At 45.3% G+C, this 24,941-nt stretch overlaps 1 long non-coding RNA gene across 2 annotated transcripts in view; it reads left to right on the forward strand.

Moving 5' to 3' along the window:
* Window positions 1-24,941, forward strand: part of LOC146755283 (uncharacterized) — a 133,390-nt gene that overhangs the window by 47,549 nt on the left and 60,900 nt on the right. Inside the window, exon 1 of one of the 2 annotated variants that reach the window (XR_014938245.1) lies at window positions 4,480-4,603. The exons of the other annotated variant lie outside the window; for it this stretch is intronic. This is a non-coding gene — a long non-coding RNA (uncharacterized LOC146755283). Of the gene's footprint in view, window positions 1-4,479; window positions 4,604-24,941 lie in introns of those variants that run through there. 2 annotated transcript variants of the gene reach the window in all.

The following is a 24,941-nucleotide window of genomic DNA, read 5'->3' on the forward strand; positions in this document are numbered from 1 at the left end:
GCTGTCTAAGGCTACTGCAAGCCTTTCAGATGGTGTTTAAGGGATGCTTTGTGCATCAGCTGTAGAAAGCAGGCTTGGAAAAGACCCTTAATCTTTATCCTAATGAAAGAACTTCCCCATTTGAATGATTAGATTTCCCAGCAGGCTCCTCAGCTGTCTTGGCAAGGTGGATTCTCTATGGAAACCCTGATAATTGTGTGTGCTGTGAAGGTGTCACTACCAAACAAGGGGAAGTGTCAGAATGAAGTGCACGTTCAGGAGTTACTAAGGAGTGCTGAGTCAGCCCAGCCTCAGGGATGGGTAAAGTGAGTCATAGCAAGGCAGAATTATTGTCATACTGGGCTGGTGACGAAGGTGACAGTAGAATTTCAGGCTGGTAAATCCTGGACTGTTTTCTAAACCACTTTTTTCATACTATTTTTTTCTTAAGTTGTTGTTCTGGTACTTGCAAACAAAAGCTTTTTTTTTTTTTTCCTCGCAACTAAGAAAACATTAAACATAATATCTCTGTTGGACCCCTGCATGTGAAAGCAAAGGTCAGATCCATTCTATATTACTGCTAAAATGACTCTAATTGCAGCCAATTTCCCACACGGGAATTTATCTCCCATTAGCAGGCCCTGAAATATTTGAAGGTAATAGTCAAGCCAGCAAGCAGTGCTGCTCTCTGCTGCCTCTCGGTAATTGGTTAATAGCAGGGCTGTTGGGTAAGAGGTAAACAGATGTTTTATTGTAAACCTAAAGCTTATGCCATGGCTGCTCCTCCAGACCAGGTTATTTCTGGCTGTATTTGAGTGTGCTTTCATCCTGAACCCATCGTGTTTTTCCAAGCCAATGTGATGTGAGGCACACACGGCATGTGCTTGCTTTTCCTTGCTTGGTTCTTGTGTCTCCTGCCATGAGCATCTCCTGCCTCCATCCCTGGAGGTGTTAAGAAGAGAGTGGATGTGGCGTTGAGGGATGTGGTCATTGGGCATGGAGGGTGTGTTGATGGTTGGACTGGGTCATCTTAGTAGTCTTTCCAGCCTTTAGGATTCTATGGTTGTATGACATGAGTGGCTTTTCTTTGGGATGGTTAAATTGGTTCATAGAGAAACCAGAACCCAAACCCAAAGCGTGTAATTCCCCAGAATAAGATCTTTGGAGAGACCAAATGGAAAAACACCACCATTTCCTTCTAAATGTGGAGATTTCCTGGATGTAACCTGGTAGGCAGCAACGCTTCTCCCTCCCCCCAGTAAGCATTGCTCCCTTGGAGCCATTGATGGGCTTTTAAATTCTCCCTGACTCCTAAGCTGCTCTCTGTATTGCGAGGGTGACGGAAGATCAGCTAATAATGTACAATTTCACTTCTTTACTTTTTTTCCCCCTCTCTTATTGAGCGCAGACAGATTGCTCTTAACCTACGTGTCCCCTTTATAACTGGCTTCCTTTTTCTACCTGAAATGTCAGAAAGGGAGGAAATGAATAATGCTTTGTGTTTGTAACATCTGCATCTTTTACAAGAAGGGGGTGGGGAGAAGCATTGTGAGAGTTCTTTTTTTCTACAGATCCTTGCAGAGTTTCTGCAGGAATTAAGGTGATGGATTCAGAACTGTCAGAGCCATCAATGCTTTCATGAAACATTTGGCAGAGCGCAGCAAAAGCAAATGATAGCTGGACATGTGGGAGACGGATCCTGAAACGCTTCATTCCTTGCTTTCTTTTAGTCCTTGCTTGGGGCAAAACTGTGGCTTTCCATGAGTTATTTTTCTTCCTAGTGCCAACTTTGGGAGCTGTTCTTGCTTAGGATGGAGCAACGGGGAAATAAGTATTAGATACACAGAGCTGCTTGCTAAAGTAGGCTTGGGATGCTCAGCTTGCCCAAGGAGGCTCTTGCCCTGTGTCCACCCTAGTAGGTGGAAAGCAATACTTGCAAATGCTGCCAATCCATCACAAAGGCAGTGGATGAACCCAAGTCCCCGTGCATCCTTGGCTCTCATAAACCATTTGGCTGTGGCCCTGAGAGACAGGATGGTTGCTTCTCCTTAGCCTCCCCTCAAGGGGAATTTGAGTGGGATTGCTGGGGGTGATGGATGGCAAGTTTAGAAAACTAAGTCTGAGAGATCAATAGGAGAATATACAACCAATGCATCATGCAAAGCTCTTCGTGTCTGTGCAGCTCTAAATCAAAAGTAATGAATGGCAGGCTTTTCAACCTTGGCACCTCCAGTCTTCCCCAGTGGAAAAGCATCCAATGACTGATATGGATTGTGCAGCTTTCTAGCATATTTCCTATGCTTTCCTAATAGTTCTGGCATTGAATCATGACGCTCTGTTTTTAATATTCTTTCCTTCCTCTAGTGCTACCTACTTCTTTCCCCATGTAATTTCCATCTCGCAGGCACTTTGCCCATCTTTAGTTCCCTTTGCTCATGGTCTATCCAGGCAGTCTATTGCAGGCTGGGTTCCTCTGGAGCTTGCGCTGTTTTTTTTATAACTCATAGTTTCTGCATGAGTTTCCCCTCCCAGCAAACAGGAAGGGGAACTGACTGCCCTCTTCTGTTATCCCTCATCCTTTCACAAGGTCATTTACACCACGGAAAGCAATTCCCTTATTTTATTGCGTTATATATTTGTAATAAATGTTCTTGGTAGCAGCTAAAGTGACACTGATCTAAGCACTGAAATTTTCCTGGATCAGATCTCTCTGCTTGCTCCGGTGGGAATATTTACATCCTTCTGTACAGCTCGCTTGGCCCAGCTTGCAAATGACGAGTGTCTGCTCTTGTTCTGGTCTGCTCGTGACGTAAATCAGCTGTAAGCTTTGCCCAGCCAGTAGACTTATGCCATTGCGACAAGAGCACATGGAGATACAGTCAGAACATTGGCTTGGCAAGAAGGATGAACTCCTAAAGGGTGATGTAGAGGAAGCTGCGTTGCTTTGCACTGAGAGCTGATCGGTTGTGTCACGTTATGTATTATGGAAAGCCAGGTCTGTGTTAAAAAAGAGAGAACCATATGGGAAATTTCTGTTGTATGTCTGTAATTACATCATGACTGCCTTGAAAGCAGCAGCAGAATTCTCACAGGTTACTTGAAGGACAGAACTGAGCAGCATCTTAGGACACAAGTGTTGCAAAAGGTATTTATGATAGGATTGGGACAATGAGAAAGGGGACAAACCTGATTCAGGATGGTGACAACAGCACAGCCATGGGGAGAATGCTGAAAACACATGTCCAAAGCTAAACCCCAGCAAGGGGAGAGACAATAAAAAACTATATCTGGATTTGGCTCTGAGTGAGATCTTCTAGAAAGAAATAGGAGATGATCTGCATTACCTATCAAGTCAATTGATTGTTGTATCCAGAGCTTGGCTCAGTAATAAATGAGGATGCCACTCATCTGGGTTTCTGGTCTATTTAGAATATTTTTAGAGCTCTTTTTTTTTGAGAAATATTCTGATTAATCTCTTGAATTTCCCTTTGCTCACCAAGACTTAAAGCAACATCGGATGTAATTATACTGTGACTGGAAGGGATGTAATGAAAGCAGATACAAATCCTTGTGACAGCTTAGAGTGGCGATGAGGATATTTATCCATCGAGGAACCAAAATGATGAGCGCTCTGTTAGTGCCTGAGCCTTTTGCAAGCAAAAATGGGATTTAGCTGCCAGTGCGGGCAAAGCTGTTTCTGTTTTGCAAACAGAGAGGAGCCAAGGTGAAGCCAGAGCATGGGAAAGATGCGGTCACAAACCTGTACTGCTGCAGTACTGAGTTCTGATTGCTCTTTCTTCTCCAAAAGCGTGGTGCTGCATTGGCAAGGCTGCACAGGGAGTGGTGGGGTCACTGTCCCTGGAGGTGTTTCACAACTATGAAGACGTGACATTGGGGGACATGGGCTGGGGTTGGACTTAGTGATCTCAGAGGCTGTTTCCAACCTTCTTGATTCTATTAGAACATCTTTGTGGCGGCCAACAAGATATTGAGGGCAGCAGTGTTTGCAATATGGATCGCAGGATAGGGTGTCTGAGCAGCTGTGTCCTTCCATCCCATGTGCACCCAGCTGTTCCCAGCACGTGTCAGTCACCTCCTGCACCCCAGTGCAGCTGTCTGGCTGGGAGCTGTGCTTGGCCATCCCTGCAGTGTGTCTCCTGCAGTGAAGGAGAAAAATGTGTGCTAAACCGCACCTGCTTGCTTGAGTAATTTCCCACTAAAGGAAGCCACTTACCAGTAATTCATTACCAAACCTTTATTAACATAAACAAGGCTGTGAGAAGTAAGCATAGATTTCCCTGTTCCTGACTGTTTATCTGTTGTGGTTTCTATTAAGAGTTACCAGTACATCTTCCCCGCTCTCGCTTTCCCACGTCTCAGCTCTGCAGCATAATCTTGTCATGTCGTGGACATTTATATCTGTTTTCCTGGCTTGCTTTTTATGCAATAGTCAGGGGGGGAAGGGAAAGTACAACAAACCCAAACCAGAACAGCTTTCTCATTTGGAGGAAAGCAAATGTGCAGGATGCAGCCTGATCAGCAGCACCTGGCGGGAGGCACAGAGCCATTGCTCAGCATTTCTCCCTCCTCTGCAGTGCCTTTGCTGCCATGGTTGGGCCAACAGGTGGGATGCCCTCTCTCCCTGTGACTCTATTGCTTTGCTTCCATTAGAAAACATTGAGGCATTTGCTGTCCTTTCTTCTTGTGACTGCTGGCAATTTAGGAAATGCCAGCAGTGTGGCTTGAATTTGGCAAATCTATGCTGACTGGAAGGTCCCAGAGCCCATTTTGAGGTTCTTTTGCCACGAAGTGTGAATAATACATAGGGCAAAAGGCTTTTTCTGTTTCATGCTTGAGTTTCTCTCAGATCAATTAGTCTCCATCAAGCTTTTCTGCAGAAGAATTGAGCTTTGAAATGCTTGGGCTCAAAATTAGCTGAAGTTCTGGGGAATGGAGGGCAGGAAGTTAAAAGGAAAATGCTGATGCGTTCTACAGTGTAGTTACTCATATAATTAATCACTTGCATCTTTAGAAGCTCTTCATTTTTTTCCCATTGTGGTCAGTGTTTATCTCAAGTAACGATCCTCTGCTGCTCGAGCTGAAGAGATGTTGGCTTGTAAATGGTGTGGAATGAGCACAGAAGAGAGAAATGATGATGGTTGCATGCTCTGTGCTGTTGTCACCTCTGTTCCAAGCTACAGATGGTATAGCCTTGACTAACTGTAATCCCTGAGTTTCATATGGAGGTTATGTCAGGGATTATTGGTGCACCCCCTGCAGATATTAACTTTGTCCTGGCTTGGTGGAGTTGATCCTGAGTCCTTCTGCATGGACATGTGTTGACTTCCAGAGTCTGTGCTGAAAGCTGAGGAATGAGTGGGTTTAAAGAAGCTGCGACAGGAGATAGTGGCATCCTGTGAAGCTGCTGCCATGCTACGTACCTGCCAGGATGCCATGAGAATCATCAGAAATACTCACTCTTTGCCTTTTTCATTTCTATCTTTCATTTCTGGCTTTAAACCTGTGCCTAGAATGTAAGACGCTGCTTGCTATTTGCTTGTGCTTTTTGTTACAGCTGTCCCAAGTGCAGTGTCAGGCAGAGAAAAGAGCTGCAGCACAGCAGTGTGTAGTGCAGGGAAGTCTAGGCACCATCTGCCCTGTGGTTTTCTTCATCTGAAGCTGTGCTGCAGCAAATGTAGCCCCTCACCATGAAACCAATCCAACCCCAACCCATCCCACTGTGCCCATTGGTCATGTCCCCAAGTGCCACGTCTCTATGGGTCTGGAATGCCTCCAGGGATGGTAACTCTCCCACCTCCCCGGACAGCTGTGCCAGTGCCTCACCTTGGTGATGATAGGATGAGCTTTTTGTTTCACCTCTTTCAAGCTGTTGTGATGCGTGAGAAGAACCATCCTTCACCAGTCTTGTCCTTTACATTGCATTAGCAAGTCAGGAGCATTGCACGAAGAGTCCCCTTCCATCTGCAGATTCAGGATTGAAAGGAATTCCTCCATTGATGATGGAGGAAGGGGAACATTTTCAGTGCTATTTTCAGTCAAAGAGCTGGGTATAGTCCTTGTCCACCCTGGAGGCTTTGCATGCCCTTCTGGGCTAAAAGAGATCTAATTATGTTGATAATTTGAAGTCTCAGGGTGGCAAATGCGATGCAAGAGCTCAGCATCAATATCACCTTTAATCAAATGCAGCTATGGATGTTTTGCTTCAGCCTCTATAGAAGCAGCCTATCCCTCTTCTAGCATCCTTTGGGGGAGGGAAATATGCTGTTGTTGCATGAAATGTGGCACCCATTGGGTGCAGATGGAGGCTGCTGGGGGTGGAGGGGACACAGACACATTGATCTTGTAGTTCTTCTATGGGAAGAGGAAAAGGGAAGGTGAACTCTGTCCCCCACAGCCTTACGAGCACCCCCAACTCATGAGATCCTCAGCTTTCCTCTCTGGAGGATGAAGCCATAAATTTTCAGCTGCCTTCAGAAATCCTAGGATGAAATAGGGAAGCACAAATCAATGGTTATAGTGAAGAGGGGAAGGATATAGAGCAATATAATTGATATTCTCATTTCTCAGGCAAAATGATTTACTGCTTTGTTTTTAAAGAGCATTGAGATTTATAAACTCACAAGGCCAGGCTCTTTTTTTGGTATAAATTGTCATTGCTATTTCAGTTTACATCAGCTGTGATTCTGGGTCATAGCTGGATTTCTGTAGCTTATTAATAGGATTCTGTTGACTGTTATCATTCGGTGTAAGCAACACTTTCCGTCTCGCAGTCTACGTATCTTGAAAGCCATTCTTCACCTAGGGCTGTGTTGATAAAACTGATTAGCAGGAGGGGAGGGAGGTAGGAATGTGCTCCTGGTGAAAAGGGCAGTACATCAAGCTGAAATTCAGGAGAAGTGCTGAGCTCTCAGAACGTACCGGGAGTTATTAACCTTTGCATGAAAACTGCTGCACGGTTGGTAGGAAATTTGCCTAAGCTGAACTTCAGCATCTCTCTGACACTGGGAAAACACTGCAATAGCACTGATGGACAGAAGGGTTGTTAGTCTTATTTGATGCTTTCATCCAGCTATTTCAGAGTAGTTTTGCCTTAATTTAACCATGTAACGCCACTTGGCTTCGGCTGAATTTTTCTGCTTTATATCTTAGAGGGGAATTTCACTGTACGGCATAGATTGAACTTGACATCTCCAGTAAGGGGACATGGATGCTTTAGGAGAGTCTGAGAGGAGTTTTTAGTCCTCTATGTGGATTCATCTGAAGGCACTATGCAGCATCCCACCATGCCTCCTCCTTGGCATTGGTCAGAGCAGCAATGGTCCCACATGTCCTATCATAGTGCTGATGTGGTCAGACCAGAGCACATATACACCCACTTGGAGTAAAATCAGCTTTGGTAACCTTCAGAGAAACCATTTCATTCTGAGATTATCTGTACCCCTCTGCCCTTTTAGAAAACAATGCATATATCAGTTGTCATGGAAATGCTATTGTGAAACCAGAAGGTAATCAGCTCTTTGGGTATGTGCACAATGGAAAGTTTGGAGCCATCTGAGAATGAACTGTTTTGGCTTTGGATGTGTTTAAATGTTATGGTTTTGCCTTTGCAAAAATAAATGAACAACCCCGCTTCCCTTCCTACCTCTTCCCCTGCAGCTGAATTCTTTATTATTTAAAATCAAGTAAAAATCAGGTTCTGGGAAGAAACATTCTTCCCAAATCCCATTGGAAATTAAATAACAGCTTAAGAGTACAGTGCTGATTGATGTATTGTTTGACATCTAGGATGTAGGCAGCTCTCTGGAAGCGGCGTGTTGGGCTAAATCACTTTTCTGTCACTTCTCAGAATGTACTGTTACCAAAGGTTACATACTCGGCAAACTGAAGGATAATTGCTCTGCATCACCATCTAGAGAGCACAGTTAGAATTAAGCCTGTGCTCTCTTTCCAGTAAATGGCCTAACATCATCATTTTGATGGCTATCTTTCCTGGTTTTAGTGCTATTTGCTCTAAAGCGGCCCTATTTTATAATATGAATTCTATAGCCGCATCTGCTTTGTCCATATGGAAAAGAGCTTCCCAGCTTTACTCCCTTCCATATGGAGGAGGCAGGATTTGGTGAACGCGGGAAGGTTAGAATAGGGCTGAATAATAGGAAACTCTTTCAGCATCATCAGCCTTAGAAACAAAACATTTTGGCCCATTCCAGAGCTGGCCTTCTCCCAATGGGAGCTGTGATCTACATCTCGGAAGCATTTGGATATTGCCAATGACAATGCAAGCTGCCGAGATGTGCATTGTAATTCACATTGTGTCGTGCGTGGTTTTATGTCGCTACAAGAATTAATGATGAAATGATGAATGCTAAGCTTTATTCCTCCTCTCTGGGATAATGCCTGTGTTTTTGGCGAGGGTACATTGTAGGCTTGGTTTTCGTTACCGAGGTAAAGTCCCGTGGGCCAAAGTTTCCTTTTGCCAGCCTGGGATCTTCGGTGAATAATGGAACGTTTTCATGTTTTAATCAGATGCAATTTTGCAAAGGGGTTTTATGATTTAGCAAGTCCATTAAAACTGACATTTGTTCTGCTCTGACACTCGTAAGGAGCTCCACAGAGCATAAACACTGGAAATTACTTGTAGGGGAAGAAGATATTAAAATTCCCCATCCCTCGTGTGCTTGTATGAGAAATGCTGTTGCCTTGTGCCATGCCAGCTTGGAGCAGAGCTGCTTGGTATGTGCCTGAGGTCTTCCTGTGTGCACTGACTCGGGGCAGGGTGCTCCAGGCAGTCAATGCACACATATTTATGCTGTCTGCCTCTCTTGTGCTTTACAAGGCTCTATCTTAAGGCTGAAGTAGAGCTGAGCGAATGGGGAACGTGATCTTTCGGAGCAGAAGGGTTAGTAAATGCAATGTGTCTTATTAAATGTGTGGTGTATATACCAACTGTTCCTCCCCATCCTCTCTATTTATGACCTGATTCATTCTAGTTCTGTAGGAGACTATTTGCAGGCTTTGCACAAAGCATAAACCAAATCCCATTCATATTTCTGTCGAGTTTAGAGCAGCTTCAGAATGCAAATGGAGATGGTCCCCCTCCTGCCCTCCATCCAGCCCCTTTTTACTAGAAAACCTACTGGATGTTGGGGCCTTTCTGTCCCTCCAGAGCTCCTCTCCAGGAAGAGGACCTGTCCCATTGACTTGGAACAATCAGCTTGGCACAAAAAATGAGTCCTCCAGGAGATCTGTCTCTTTGATACGACTCTAACACCAGCATTTCAGCTGTAACACACAGCCTGCAGATTGACAGCTTTCAGGAAGCTTGTCGTCTCCAGGCTTGATGTGGTTCTTCTCACTTAATCCTATTCAGACAGCACTACAAAGTTTCTCATAGCATGGAAGAGCTCTCCAACAGTGTCTGGAAATGGATCAAATTGTTGTGTTTTTTTCTTCCCAGCTGTCATTTTTGCACTGGTTTATATTGTGCATTTAAAAATAAAATAACGTTTGTGCATATAAATAATGGATTATTTCAAACCATATCTTCTCTGGGCATAGAGGACTCCTCTGGAATTAAAGCTGTCACATAGGTCCCATCCACAAAGGGCAATGCTGGTTTTAGACAGTTAAGCTCTGAGTGATTCCTCTGAAGTTCCTTCCAACCTTGCATGGACACTTTTTATATTAGTTCCTACCTGCAGGCTAAAGGATTTTTCTTTTTTGCTTCTCTTTTCTTAGACACCATAAAAACTAACACATGAATCTCTAACTGCTGATTGTAATAGGGCTTGGTGGACAGCACAAATACAAATAGAAATGGCCAAGAAAGATCTTTTCTTGTGCAGAGGGAAGGGTGAACCATTCAGACCAGCATGACCCGTGTGTAAGGCTGGAAATGACCTCATTTCCAAGGGGAAATGGGCATGTTTTCTTGGTAGATGGGGTTTGCTTTGGGATCAGATGCCTTGTAGGTGTCAGGTCATCAGTGGAGATCTTGGTAGTGCCTATGGGAGTGGGAAGAGTCACATTAGTATGTAGGGGATGATCTTAAGTTTCCAAGATATGGGCAGATGCCCAGCTGGGAGGAATCTGGCAGTCTGGAAACAGCAACTCGAGGCTTTGTAAGAGGGGAAAAGGATGAAAAATGACTACACTTATTGTTAGTCATTGGAAAGTAAATGTTTGTCTTGATTAGGGATCATGGAGGCTTCAGGCTGTGATTGGGGATGAATAAATAAAACTCTGGGATCTGATTACATTTTAGATGCACAGCAAGGTCTGAGGTTCTCTCTGGCTCTTGGCCTTGCAACATGCCAGGAAATCAGTGCTAGGAATTTGCCAGCAGAGGTGAGGAAGGCTATGGGATCTGAGCAGAAAATAGATGTGAACCTTCTCCAGAATTCCAGAGCAAGCTCTTTATTGCTCCTCCCATCCTTTCATGGGCTTCTGCACTTTGCAGTTCTCTTCAAGCCCACGAGCAGATGAATTACTGTTGCTGTTATCCATTGCCAGCAAGGAAATGCTCATGATCTGCTCCCTGCCTTGAGGGCAGTGGTACCAGGAACTACCCATTGCTCTTACAACCGTTTGTGTTGTGCTTCATAGCAGCATGCAGCAGGATGTGTCTGTGATACCTGCAGCCTTCATTTGTAGTCCTGGAAGCTTTAGATAAGCATCAAGAGCCAGATCCTTGGGCTGTGCAAATTGGCTCCATTTCGCCACTGAAGTCAGTAGAGCTATTCTCTGTTAAAATACTTGAGAAAAACATAATCTCACTTATCTGCTCCCCAGGGCTGTTTTAGGTGAGCACTGCACAGTCTTTAATGACTTTCTCCTCTCTCTTGCCCATAAGATTCAGGGAGTATGTTTAATGCCACTTTCCCATTGGGAAGCTGCAGTGCCAGACAGCCTGAGCACACACCAGTAGCACATAGAGCCCAGTGCAGGCAGCTGAGATGTATGGGGAGATCTGAGTCCAAAGCGTGTCCAGGTGCTGAGTTTCTACGGTGGTATTTAGAAGCATAATCCTTTTAAAGAGGTGATTCAGAGCCTCTAGCTGGAATAATCCCATTGGGTTCTGCATCAAACCTGGGAGCTCTACTGGGATGTGCAGGCTGAGCACAGCTCTGCGCCCCCCTCTCCATGGCAGAGATCTCCCCAACACCAACTGACCCCTCTGTGGTTACCCAGGAGAGACCTTTCCTGCTTCTATATTAGAAGCAAATCCAACAAAGCTGGCAGTGAACATCTCTGCTACAAAGGCTTCCCTCACCCTCCTGCTCAGATTTAAACTGTCACCACAACGAAGCAACAGAAACAAGCAGATTGAAAAGCAAAAGCTGTGTGACGCTTGATGTCTCGTAATGTGTTAACAAGCCCCAAATTTGCGCTGTCAGTAAGAACCCTCCAGGAAAAGTGGAAGTAATTCCAACCAGGGGAGTGTCTCCCATCCTGCTGCTCTGGCTTTCACTTCTAATTTTGGCAAACGAAGTAAACACAGCAAACACAGAGTTTTGTGCAAATTGCTCCTGGAGAAATATGGACTTATTTGAGCTTCTTTTGAATTTGTGTTTGAGACAGCGATGGCACAACAAAGGGAGAGTATTTTTGAGATAGAGGCTGTAAAAGGAATTGCTGTTTGCCCACAGAATAAACAGTGCGGTTATCTCTTCGTCTCCGATCAGTTTGCACTGAAATTAATCTGCCACTTGAGTGTTCTCAGATCCCCTGGGCTGCTGGAGAGATGATGCCTTGTGTTGGTTCTGTGCGCTGTCTGTGCTCTGCTGAGAACCTACAGGGGGTGTAAGAAGGGGGATAGGTTCTTTAGTGGGGTCTGTTGTGGTAGGGGAAGGGGAAATGGTTTCAAGCTAAAAGAGGGGATATTTAGGCTGGATATAGGAAAGGTTTGACACTGAGGGTGGTGAGGCACTGGCACAGGTTGCCCAGTTGCGGTGGTGCCCCATCCCTGCACACAGCCAAGGTCAGGCTGGATGGGGCTCTGAGCACTGCTGGAGCTGTGGGTGTCCCTGTGCACTGCCACCTTTGTAGATCCCTTCCAACTCAAACCATTCCATGATTCTATTCTATGCTCCTGCATTGCTGCTTTTCCAATGCCAGGGGTACTATGGGCTGGCGGTGCCCAGGATGCCTGCAATGAGCGACCCAGGCAGGGTTCAGAAACATATCTCATTTTTAGGGCAAAATATTCACTTGTCCCTTGCCTTAATCTGCTTTTTCTACTCTTATCATGGAAGCATTCATTGGAAGACCTAGAAGTTGGGCAGGTGAAGCACCTTATTGCAGGAGCACACTGTGTGCAGAGCATTCTCCTTGATTTCTTCAATCTCTGCAGCAATTGGAAAAGGAGAGGAAACTGGAGGAGGTACAGAGGGGGCCATCCAGCTTCCAGTGCCACAAATGAAACATTATGAAAAACACCTGCTGACGGAGAGAATATATCGTCAGGGAGCTGTCAGTCAGCAAAGGGGGGTGAGAGAGGAAGAAACAATAATAAAGAAAGGCGCAGCACAAGTCCTTTTATAAACCCCTGCTTTTTTTCCAGTAATGTTTGCTAAATTACTTTTTCTCCCGAGCTCAAAGGAAGAAAATAAGTTGATTCTTCCTCTTACCTTTCATTCCCGGTTGTGGAGTGCGTTAACGTTTTGAGTAAAGGGAGGAAAGAGATGAGAGGATGGGTCCATGTTTGGGATCCCAAAGCCACAGTCGTTGGCATTACACCCTATAGACAGACATAACTGCCCCTGGGTTCACAGACCTGCAGAGCCCAATGACTGGAAGAAGAGATCAATATTCAGGTCTCACCCTTCATGCAGAGGTCTATGAGCAGAGCTGACATTTCCTGTGTGTTCACTACATGTTCAGCTCTTCCTTGTGTCAATGTAAATAGAAAAAGTGCTTGGATCCGAGGGGGAGCTGACCTCACCTCCTGCCCTTCCTTGTGTTTGACTGACAGCCACCGAAATTGCTTGGTTTGAATGTCAGGAGGAAAAGTTGCAATAATACCCTTTGATATTAATCTCCGCAGGTGCCTGGGGAATAAGAAAGGGGGGAAGGCATCAAAGTGAAATCAAAATGCAAACTAAGTTTGCAGATCTTCTGGTTTGCTGAGGTTATTAGGTCTCGCCTCCAGCTCTGGTCTGCACACTGTCCTCCTGCAAACCCAACCTGCTTTAAGTTGCTTGGCTGCTTACACAAGGAAACTGGGTGGTGTGTTTGCACCTCCACTGCTGCACTTGTTCAGGCTTCCTTTTGCTTGTGCATTCCTCTCCCTGTTTTGGGTGGTGAGAGGGGATGGAGCATCACTAAGTTCAGTGTTAGCATTTCAAGAAGTGCTCTGACAGGTCCATTCTTCACCTCATTCCATTGCAAAACCATGAAGGGACGAAGGAAATCTTGAAACAAAATGTGATTGCTTTGTTTTTCAAAGCTCCATGAAGCTTCAGCTCAGCGTAGGAGATTATGAGAAGGTTAAATGGGTTCTTTTATTTAATCCAACTCATTCTGGGTCCTGATTTTGAAGCATGGTATGAAAAGTCTCTGATGACTTGGGTACAAGTGTGTTATTACCTAATTGCTTTTCCACGAGGCTTTCACCTGATAATTCAGATACTGTTACGGCTGCTGAAACCTGATAATTCTCCTACACTGCAATCTGTCTATATTTGTTGTTACTCGTGCAATGGGAACACTTTAAGGCTCAGTGAGATCAGGTCCCCATTAATGACTGCCACTGCAGGTTCACCATTCATATGAAGCTTGGGGAGGAACATCTGGGTCTTACCCCATACCCATACCTCAAAAGCAGAGTCTAAAGGAGGATTGATTCCTTCTGCATTCCCAGAAGTGAGAACTGATGTTTCTTATTGGGATTTTTTGGTCTCTTTACATGTGAGTTTTTCCCAGGCTTTCTGCAAGCTGGTGAGGTGAGAATTCCTTCTCGGGTTGCTCCATAGTTAATGGATCTCTGAAGGATGCATCCAGACTTTTGCAGCTCGTTAGAAGAGTCATTAAAGACTTTGGTAATTAAGCAGAAGGTGATAGAACTGGTCGCTCAGCAACTTCCTCCCATATCTCTTAGTACTGCAGCTACGATATTGGGAAAGGTTTCTCCTTGGATCCCTGAAAGCATTAATAGGTTCTGCTGGAGCAATGCAGAAAGCCTGGCAGCCTGACAAAGCAAGAAGCATAGGGCTGAAGAAGGGCAGGGAGAGTTTAGACCCATCATGGATGGAAGAGACTGTTGTTGGGAGGGGAGGTGGGGGAGAAGATTACTTCTAAGGCTGGAGTCTGTCCAGAGGGCTGTATGCATTCAGGTAAAACTGATGTGACAGCTCCTGGTTTCTAGACAAGGACTGCTCTGTCCAGATCTAATAAGAAAAGCAATATAGAGTGTGAAACCAATATCATTTCAGCCTATGAACGAGCCACCCAGCCTCGGTAGGCCTGAAGGATAAATGTATAAAACCCTCCCAGCTGCCTACAGTGCTGTACCCGCGCTCCATGATGGACATGATTATTTATTGTTTGTCTGCACTGAGAGGTTCCCACTGAGACCTGGGCACTGTTGTATTGTCAGGAAAACCTTGCAGCTGAATGCTACAGCCATGAGAAATGGCAACAACTCTTTCTGGATGGAGTCAAACGCTCTGTCTACAGGCCCTCGTATTCCCTTCAGGAAAGCCAAAGGCAAAGCTGCCAAACCCCTATCTCTGTGCATGCAACGCTGGCAGATTTCCCAAAGCACATTTTTAATTAGCCCTCTGTAATTGTCAATCTTGGAACGTTGGGCTTTTCCCTGCGACGTAACAGATTTAGCAGCAGGAGAGTGAAGGGGAGTCCTCGTACTACAGAGACTCGAACAAATTATACTACAGAACATTAACCGGTGCGCCGTAAAGTATTATCATAATTAATTACAACTAAACTGCAGTTGTCAAGTAAATGAACAAAGTACATTTTATAATGCATTATCCCTGCTTTTTATTGTTTGTCCTCTTGCTTGTTAAGCTGCAAATAATCAGTCTTCTGCAGTTGGTTCTCTTATGGTTAGAGCCCAAGTTGCATGCGGTGGTGGATTTGCAGGGAGGCTTGCATGTCTGAAACAAATGCGCCAACAAATGTGAAAGGGCCAATGAAACAAAAAGAACTTTATGGTTTACTTTTTAACCTTTATGCAGTTGCAGAAAAACAATGTGTTACAGTGTGGGTACTGCTTTATGTCTCCTTTTGTCATTCGCACTCACCCTGCGAGGAGGAAAAGCAATAGTAAAATGGCCCCTCAGGTGATATATAGACCTTTCTTCAAGTATAGGAGACGAGATCTTTGTAGATAATGTGTGGGATGACCTTCCCAAGGTCTTCTGAGAGTGATCTTCAGCTTCCAAATATCGGCAAAGCGTCACTAAAGAGTGCGGGCTTCGTCTGATTTACTCCAGCTAGAGCTCATCCAGCATCCATGGATAGCAAAGGAAGGAGTTATGCCTTTGTTGAGTCAATCTGGGGGGGAACCAACAGGAAAATAAGTCCTTTTCCTTGGGTGTGATTGAGTTCATCTCATTAAAAATGGCCTCATTAGCTTCTAAAGCAAAAATCGATTGTCTGAGTGCGACGCTGGTGGAGCAGGAGGTGCTGGTGCATGGAAATTTGCAAGCCAGATGGATGGAACCCTTGGTTTGGAGTGTGTGCACCTGTGCAAACATGCACAGAGTTAGCAGAAAGAGGGTCAGTGCTGCTCTCACGTCCAGGGCAGGAAAACCAAGCTGGATGTATATGGATGGATCAGTATAGGGTTTGCAGGCAGGGTTGGGGTTGGTGCTATGCCCACCCTGAGGACATTGCAAGGGGATGGAGCTGTTTCAATGTCGCTATGTGGGCACCATAATTTTCAGCAAGGCAGATGCTGCTGTCAGTTGTTTTGTTTCCTTGCCAAGATGCATGTTACCTCTGGGAGCCCTTAGGGGTCCATTTACCGGGGATAATTAATTAAATTAACAGCCTTTTGTAGGCGTGCTGGAGGTTTGTGTAACAGGGAGTGCTTTGAAACAAGGCGCTGGGTTTCAACAGCTGCCGGTAAACAATGAGCTGGTTAAAAGTCTCCTGGCCACATCTTTCATTGCCGTTAATCAGAAAGCTGTCAAATGGTGCCAATTTACCTTTTGCAAGGATCCGTCTCCTTTTATCTTTCCTCTTCTCTTTCATATTTTCCCTTCTGTCTGTTAAGTATAGAAAATCAGTTTTTTTCACGCATACCGAAGGCCAAAATCTTTAGCCACTCCCTGTCAGCATGATTGAACATTGATTGTTCATCATTTCATATAATAGAATTAGACCTCATTAATATAATCTCTTCCTCTGTGAGCCAGACTTGTTGGGTCTCCTACTGCCTGCCCAAACTGCCCCCTGTCCTAATTAAGCAAATTGATCTTTTCCATCCATTCCCTCCTCCTTGGAAGGAGAGGAAGATGGGAAGAATGACCTGCTCAAAGGGTTGCAATAGGAAACTGGTACCAGCCATTTTAGTTGCCTCTTGTTTTAGCAATGGTGATCATGTTGGGTTGTGATTATCCACACCACTGGGGGTCATGGATCACTGCTCTATGGCAAGGCAATAGATACTGCAGAAAGGTCAGCCAGCTGCTAGGAGCTGTTTCCCTCCCTGTTTAGCTGAAGGTAGAAGGAAGCAGGAGGTGCTCTGCATTTCAATGCACTCCATGCTGGGAGCAGTTTGGCAGAGCTGCAGAGAGCAAATGAAACCAGGGCTTTGCCCAAGCTTCCAGTGACACCAAGGGAAACTCGAGGCAGACATTTGCAGGAGGTTTGGGAGCAGCTTGAGTCCTTAAGACAAACTGATTCTAATGGCACAGGAGCGTGTGGGACTCAAAATTCATTCCTCGACGTGTTACTGCTAATCAGGGGGAGTAGAGGGCAGGATCTTATTGGCCCTATTGCTGTTGCTCTCCAGGTGCGTAATAGGATGCAGTAGAATAGGGAATGCTTGGACAGACTAAGGATTGAACCTTGAACTCTGGTTTCCCAGCTTGGTATGCTTAATATTGAACCATCCCACTTAACAGTTTCAGGATGCTTTCTCCCAGATGGGTGTTGAGCTGCACCACATAATAACGGTACCAAGAGTGCCACACTGTGCCAGGTCCCACACTCCACCTGGGCTTTACTCCATGCACCCTGGTAGGCAATAGGCATAATGACTATGGCAGCTTTCTCATGCCTGCACGATGCTTGTTGATTATCCCAAACTCTCCACAATCTCCTCTTCACTTCTCACATTAAAATAAAGGTCTAAAAGTGCAGGACACGCTGCTGACTCAAAATGAGAGCCATCGGAAAACTAATGATGTGGGATCCATTTCTTTAGCATTAGTGACGTTTTTATATCACCTCACAGCTGGGTGACTCTGCCTTTTTGTGCTATAAATAATCTGCCACAGTAAAAATGAAAGAACACCAGATTTGCTGGGAAAAGACTTATGATGCAAACTACATCAAAGTTTAATAGAGAGGAACGCTCAGGGAAATGTAAGAAAGAGCTTTGTGTTTGATGATGGGGATGGAGAACCAGCACTCTGGGCTCTTTTCTCACCTCTGGTTGATGCTGTGGCAGTGCACAAGTCAAACTTTGGGCTCTCGCTCCCTTCAGAACTATATCTACATGACTTTGCCTAAATAACTGCTTTATCTTGTGGTCTCTCACTCAAATAGAAACAATTGCAGGACTCGAGCGAGTCTCTGGGTTCCCACATGTCGGAACTCACAAGTTTTGGGTCCTTCAAGCAGCAGGAGCCCTAAGATGATGTTATTTAGGGTGACCATTGTGTTATCAGCATCTCTGCCAACTCACCCGTGAGAGCCACAGTTGGGAACCTACGGTCCCTTTGGCTGTGGGCTTTTCCCCTATAGACATGCACACAGCTAACGTTAGCAGGGAGAACATGGGACTGGGATGGGCTGAGGATGGGTTTGTTCTCTGTGCAGCTTCTTCCCCCCTTCTCTTGCCTTGCTGCCATAAGGCATGACGAAAGGGTAGCGAGCGCAGCTGGGCTCTGCCCGCCATGGAGATCATTTATTTCCATAAAGGAGTCAAATTTCCACCATTACATTTTCATCCACGAACCATCAATATTTCAGGGCTATGGCAAAGCCCTGAGTCAGGGAGGAGAGCTCCCTTAGACTCAGAGGCTCTTTTCATAGTTAAAAGTTCGCCACAGAAAATTTGATGCTTAATAAATTGGAGCCTTCTCTGCTTTAAATCATTTTTACGGCAATTATGGAAGAAAATATAATTATTACAAACTGGTCATTTGTTACTGAGAAATCTCATTAAACTGATTCCACGCTGATGGGGGATGGGAAGAGGAAAAGGCAAAGACCTGACAGAGGGTTTGGAGAGAAGGATCTTAATTACAGATTGATTATTTCTTGTGATTGAAGGTAGAACACAATCAGCTCATTCTCCATAGCAGGGCAGATGGGAGCCACAGGGACCTTTTTGTCTTCCTTCACCTGCGAGCACAGCATACTGATGACATGGGGGTGCAGGAGAGGCTGGTGCAGCTAAAGCACGTTGAGATGGAGCTGTGGATCTATGGGAGTTGGGCTGGGCCAACAGCTTAATGAAGTGGTAGATCTTCATTTTGTATTGAATCAGTCCTCTTGTACAGCACAACTGGTTTAGTGAACATGGTGAGGAAGGGAGGGTGGTTGAATGTGATGAACTCAGAGGTCTTTTCCAACCTGATGAGTTGGCATTGTAGTGACGTGTTGATGGTTGCACTTGATGATCTTAGAGGTCTTTTCCACTCTTTCTGATCCTATGCACTGCTCTGCTTTGCCCCCAGCCATGGCAGGTGGGTCATCTCTGTGCTACCTTTGGGTCAGCCTGATGGAGAAGTTGGCAAAGTATTTCTTTTTCTGAGCTCCTTGCTGGAGTGGACCTCCATGCTCACCTCCTCTGTAACATCAGCCCTGGTTGTGTTTAAGAGACGTTTGGATGTAGTACTCAGGGATATAATTTAGTGTAGGGTTTTTAGAGTTAAGGTTCTGGTTAGGCTGTGGTTGGACTTGATGATCTTCAAGGTCTTTTCCAACCTGGGTAATTCTATGATTCTATGATCAGCCCCACCACCAGCAATGCAAATAGCTAATTAAATAGGTTAATTAAATATCCAAGATGGCGCTGGGGGTTGGCTTAAGGTGGAGCCTTTCAGCAGGAAGGCATCTGCCACATAAATGAGAGCTTCACTGTCATGTCTGAGAAAGGTATCTGCAGCCCAAGTGCCAAAATCATGGGGAAATCACTGCTGCTGGGGATGTGATTTCTCTCACGTTCTTTCAAGGGAGAAGAATATTATGTGTTTTGACATCAAATTGGAGCAATTGTTTCTCGTGAAATGATTTTTTCCTCCAGTTTTAGACCTTTTTAGCGATTTCTTATCTTAGATCCTTAAAGAGGAGGGGGAAAAAAAAATTGCTGAAATATGACAAATTGATGGACCATAATGATCTAATCGCGTGTGATGTGTGCTTGAGAAAGAACAAAAAGAAAAGCAAGGATCTCTGCTGGGGTTTGAAGAAAATGGTTCCCAGACACATAGATTGTCTTTTATCAGGATGAGGAACAACACCCAGCACTTACCACTCTATTTTCCCCCATGAAGATCTCCAGACTTCTTGCACTTCTGGGTGCAGAAGGTTATTTAAACGTTGAAATATTTATTTAATGGTAAAACATGCATTTATTTTGGGGTCCAATCACCAATCTGTGCGTAGGATCGTGGGTAAGAAAGGCTTAATAAAAAATTAATAATGGCTCAAGCACTCAGACAGCCCCAAGGGAACCATTATCTTCCTTTCACAGGTTAATACTTCTTGCTCATATAAGAATAATAATAATTTTTGGAGGGAGGAAAGAGGAATTTGTAGTGACAAAAATAAATAAAGGTTTGGCAGTTCTGCTACTTTACAGATGGTTCCATTGAGGGAAAGCATTCCTTCAGCACACCCTGATTTTACAAGTATTTCCTGCTGTTTTAAAGCTGTTGCTTTTTCTGTTTCTGATGGCATCTCAGCAAAAAAACATCCCAACAACCCTCTAAAATGTCACTTGGTTTTGGGATTGAACTTTTTGTCCCGCTTTGTATTTCTGATGTAGTGAAATCATTTGCCCAACGTCGCCCACAAAGGGAGAGCAGGAAGTCAGAAATGAGCAAAAGCAGAACTCCTGGGTTCTGATCAGAACTGAAAAGAATGGTGAATTTGGGGGATGTGGATTAGTTTAGGGCCACCTATAGCGTCAGTGCTTTGTACAGCTCCATCCTTGGGGGCAGGGAAAGCTGCTTCTCGGAGCAGTTAGGGCTGCAGCCAGCCAGGTCTCCCTCTGTGCTGCCAAATCTTGTGGATCTCTTCTTCTTAGCAAAATTAACAACTCCCAGCCTTGGCCCAGCTCTGTGCCAAGCAGATAGCATGCAGGATCCTGCCTGCTTCCTTGCAGGACTCTACTAAGGACAATGTGCTGAATGAGAGGGGTCTGAATGACTTCCAAGCAAAGCAACGTGGGCTGGGTAAACCCGTGTCAAAACTATTTCAGTGATCATTTCAGGCCATGAAACTCAGATAATTGCTCAGGAGGACTCTGGGGTCTCTTGATGCCAATAATGAAAGATGCCAAGAATGAATCTTTTAGTTGATGAGAAAGAGAACTGAAATAAAAGGGTTCCCTGTTTAGTCTCGGCCAAAATAGTTCTCCATGCAAGATCAAGTCTGGAGACTATCTTAAAGTCACCTGGATGGCAAAGTCCATGCACCAGGTTCAGTCCATGCAGCTGAATAGTGCAAGGCACCAAATATGAAATGGAGCGATATCCTGGCATTGGCATGCACTCCAAGCTTGGTGCATTGACATTGCAGCCACTGTAGTAGGGGGATGTCACAGCAGTCACCCATGTGCTCTGATCCATGTGGTGCTCTGCCTGTTGTCAGATGTTCAAGTTTCATCTCAGCTGTGACAATCCTATCTGATCATTAATAATACAATAATGAAATAGCGACTGGAGAGACACTTGGATAATCATCTGAGCAAAGGCTCATTAGTGCTGCAGAACAATTGCTGCCGTGTAATAACAGATCCCAGGAAATTTCAATTAAAGCTGGAACTCTGTTGCAATTTCATTTTATTTCCAGCCAGACAGCGGATGGTGTAATTGCAATCAGCCAACGCAATGCAAGTTCCTCTAACTCAAACCTTCCCATGGGGCTGGAGGTGGGCTGCCTGTCTGGATTCTGGTGGGTTTTTTCTTCCTGCGTTTAGTTTCACTTCTACTTTTGAGGCCAAATTGAAGTGGTGCTGTTCCCTTTAGTAATGTACCTTCTTCTATTGCTGACTAAATCAGGATCTTCCACTTTAGGAAAGCTTTTCCTGTATTCTGTTGCACAGAGGGGCTGATGCAGAAGGCAGGAGATCTGTCATTGCATAGGGCTGGAGTCAGAGAGCAGAGACAGACCGAAGGTCACAGAATTACTGTATTATTGAGACTGGAAAAGACCAAAAGATCACCAAATCCAACCACAACCCATCCCCACCATGTCCCCAGGTGCCACCAAGAGCCAGGTATTGGGTACTGAAGTCCAGAACTTCACCCCAGATGGATTTTGACCACCACACACCTTGATTCCTCCCTCAGTGCCAAACCACAGACTGCAGAAAGCAGTGGTTTTCCTGACTTGCACTATCAGAGCTGCTCATTTGTCCATATGTCAGCCTACATGCTTCCATGCACCCACCTTTCCATCTTTGTCCTTGAGCAGGATTGTTGTGTCCTCACTGATACAAAGCAGAGGTCCCCAAACCCTTTGTCCATTCACACCTGTGGTATTTTGCATGGATATTAGCTGGCAGGACTCCAACACAAGTAATTGCATCTTGCCATCTAATTAAAACTTTCTCTGCACTTTGAAATGGTTGTTGCATCCTCCTTTTGTTTCCCGGCCTAACCCCTTCTACCTCATCCTTGGGTGCTGTCTTAACCATGGGAAACATGGATTATCCAGCCCAAGGTTGGAGATTGAGCCTCATGCTGTAACTGGGAGCTGGAGGAGATGCACAGCAGATTTATGGGAAGGAGGGGAAATCTCAGCAAGTCATAAATATCTACTTGTGCTCGTAGAGTGATCATTTCATGCAAACAAAAGGTGTTCCTTTGCTAGAGGTCCACTTAATAGTCACCTGTGGAGACAGCTACTGCGAATGTTTGGAATAGAAAGTGGTTTTTGTTTTAATGGGTTATCAAAAATATGAGGTTTTTTCCTAGCCTGCATTTTCCTGTAAGCAGAAAGATCTTTGTGGAGCGGAACAACAGGTCAATGTGCATGCAGCAAGCAGCAGATTTAACTTAACTCTTCCATTGCTCTGGCTTTTATCTGCAGGTGCATAAAATTAAGTCTCTTGACATCGTTGCTCCCTGACTCCCTGTAACCTGTAGAATAATTGCTTGTATCATCCATACTTTCCTTCTGTGCTTTCTAGCAGTGCTACCTGAGATGTGGTGGAGCTGATGGAGGGGGTGGTTGAAGCACATTAAGGAGGATGGTCCCTCTGTTAGAGATGGGGCTGAATCCCAGACCTCCAAAGGGTGAGAGCACCCCAGGGAGGAACCAGACTTGGCCTTGGTAAGGACCTGAGGTTGTTACAAAGGAATGTTTTCAAGGAGGGTGAGCAGTGCATTCGCTGAATTCCTGTTCTGTGCTGGAGAAGAAAACATACATTTGTCATCCTTCCCCTCATCAGCCCTTGCCAAGGTCCCCTGGAGGGAAATTCCATCCCAACCACAACCATCTCCATCAGCTGCACCCTCATCACCCGGAGGGAAATTCTCTTCCAGCTTTGGCTGTGTGCATGATTCATGTGTGAGGTGCTGGACTCTTCCCAGCTGTTTCCACCCGTATCTCATGTAGGTTGGCCCCTTTCTTCTCACCAAAGCTCCTCTCGTTTGGCTGTGGACCTTTCAATGGGTGTAGGACCCACCAAGGCCACTTCCATCAGTGCTGCTGAGGTGCTGTGAGACCACCTCAATCCTTTTGCTGTCCAAAATGTTGTACCTTGGGGATAACGAGGAGATGGGGATGAATGATAGTTGAGAACCACCTGGTGCCACTCGCTGCAGTGCACAGGGACACCCACAGCTCCAGCAGTGTTCAGAGCCCCGTCCAACCTGACCTTGGCTGTGTGCAGGGATGGAGCATCATCGCCTCTATGGGCATGGAGTATTGGTGAGGATGAACAGTGTTATTTGAGGCAATGGGGAGCCCTGGGCTGCCCTGGCACTGCTGCTGAGGCAGAACTGCTTCTCCACTCTTATCTCTCTGCGCTACCCCATGCCAGGCAAAGCTGTGCGTGTTCAACCTGGCTGCTGAATCCTATCTCCCTCGGACAGGTTTCTCTTCTTATGCGTTGGCTGTGCTTATAGTGCCTGTCATGTCAATAAAGTATTTTCCTAATTTGAATTTATATGAGCATTTGTGCAGATTTAGCCATGTGTAAGAGCATTTGCACGTGAGAGGGAGTGCGTGCGTTTCTAGAGGGGGATGTGCAAGTGTTTGCAAATAGCTGGGGGTTATGAGCGTGTTGGTACACCCGTGCCCCCATACTAATCTTGTTGTATTGATTCTCCTATTGATTTGTGCAGCACCCAGCACACCACTGTGACTGAATGTTTCTCGTTCTGATTTTTCAAACGTGACAGCAGTTCCCATTGAACTGCACAGGTTGCTTAGCACCTCTGAAAAACCAAACCTTAAACATATGCTCCAGTGGCCATTAAAGCATCACAGGTTTACACTGTGCAGTCCTGGCTGCCAATCTGTGGGCACAAGCTGAGGTGCTGCTGGAGCATACAGAGCTATGTATGTCCAGCCTGCCCTCAGAGACTGAGATATAAAGAATGATGGGTGATTAAGCAGCACTGAGACTGGGTGAAGCTGTGCTGGTGATGCTGGTGAGCATCAATCTCTATAGCACTGGGGAATGGGAGAACTCCCATCCCCACGTACACCTTGCCTAGGATGGGTGCTTAGATTGAGCTCAGCCTGTTGCCATCCTGCTGTGGCAATGACTGGCTGTGTGCTCTCTGCTCTCTCCTGAATGCTGATGGCTGTGCACTGTGGTTTCCCTCCATCCACGCCAGGGTTTTGCCTTGCTTCCTGATATTTTTGCTTGTACGCAGTTGTTTCTCTAATTAGCTGCAGGTTTTCCCTCTTTCCCTTTGATCTCGCTCTGGTTTGCTCAGATAGTCGATAAGCTTAATGGAGAAAATGTGCTTTTCTGGGCTTTGAGATTTTTCCTTCCTTTCTTTGAAGCATTTTCTCGGGGATAGTGAAGTAGAGGAGGGAAGGCAAATTATCGTTATCATCATTTTACCTTTCTTGCCACTTTTGTGCAGACCACTTCCTTACCTCGCTTTTGAGAGTAAAGATGAGAAGGCGTTTCTTAATGTCCCTCCTCCTGCTTATTTTTGTCCCTGTAAATGCCTGACCCATACCCTCAGCCTCACCGTGGGCTGATGATGATCCACAAAACAGGGCTCAGACCCCAGCAATGAACTCAAAAACTGCACGGAAATGGGTCGGATCCAGATTTACTCCCAGAACAGCGCAATACACCAAGTTAACTGCATTTACACCAGGGACAGATCTGGCCCAGCCATATGTCCCAGAGCTAACTTGCTTCCCTCCCACCTTTTGAGGCTGCTAATGAAGCGCTATCCCCTGCAGAGAAAGCAGTATGTTAAAATAGGGCTGTTGCATCCCAGGAGAATGGGTGTTAGCAGCACAACAGAAGGAGAGAGAAAGATAATGGAAATCAATGTGCGTCAGGACCTGAACTGTGCTATTAAAATCAATAGGAATTTTTC

The sequence above is a fragment of the Coturnix japonica genome, chromosome 34 (assembly GCF_054131305.1).
Source record: "Coturnix japonica strain WE chromosome 34, WE-NBRP24, whole genome shotgun sequence".
In the NCBI taxonomy this organism is placed as follows: Eukaryota; Metazoa; Chordata; class Aves; order Galliformes; family Phasianidae; genus Coturnix; species Coturnix japonica.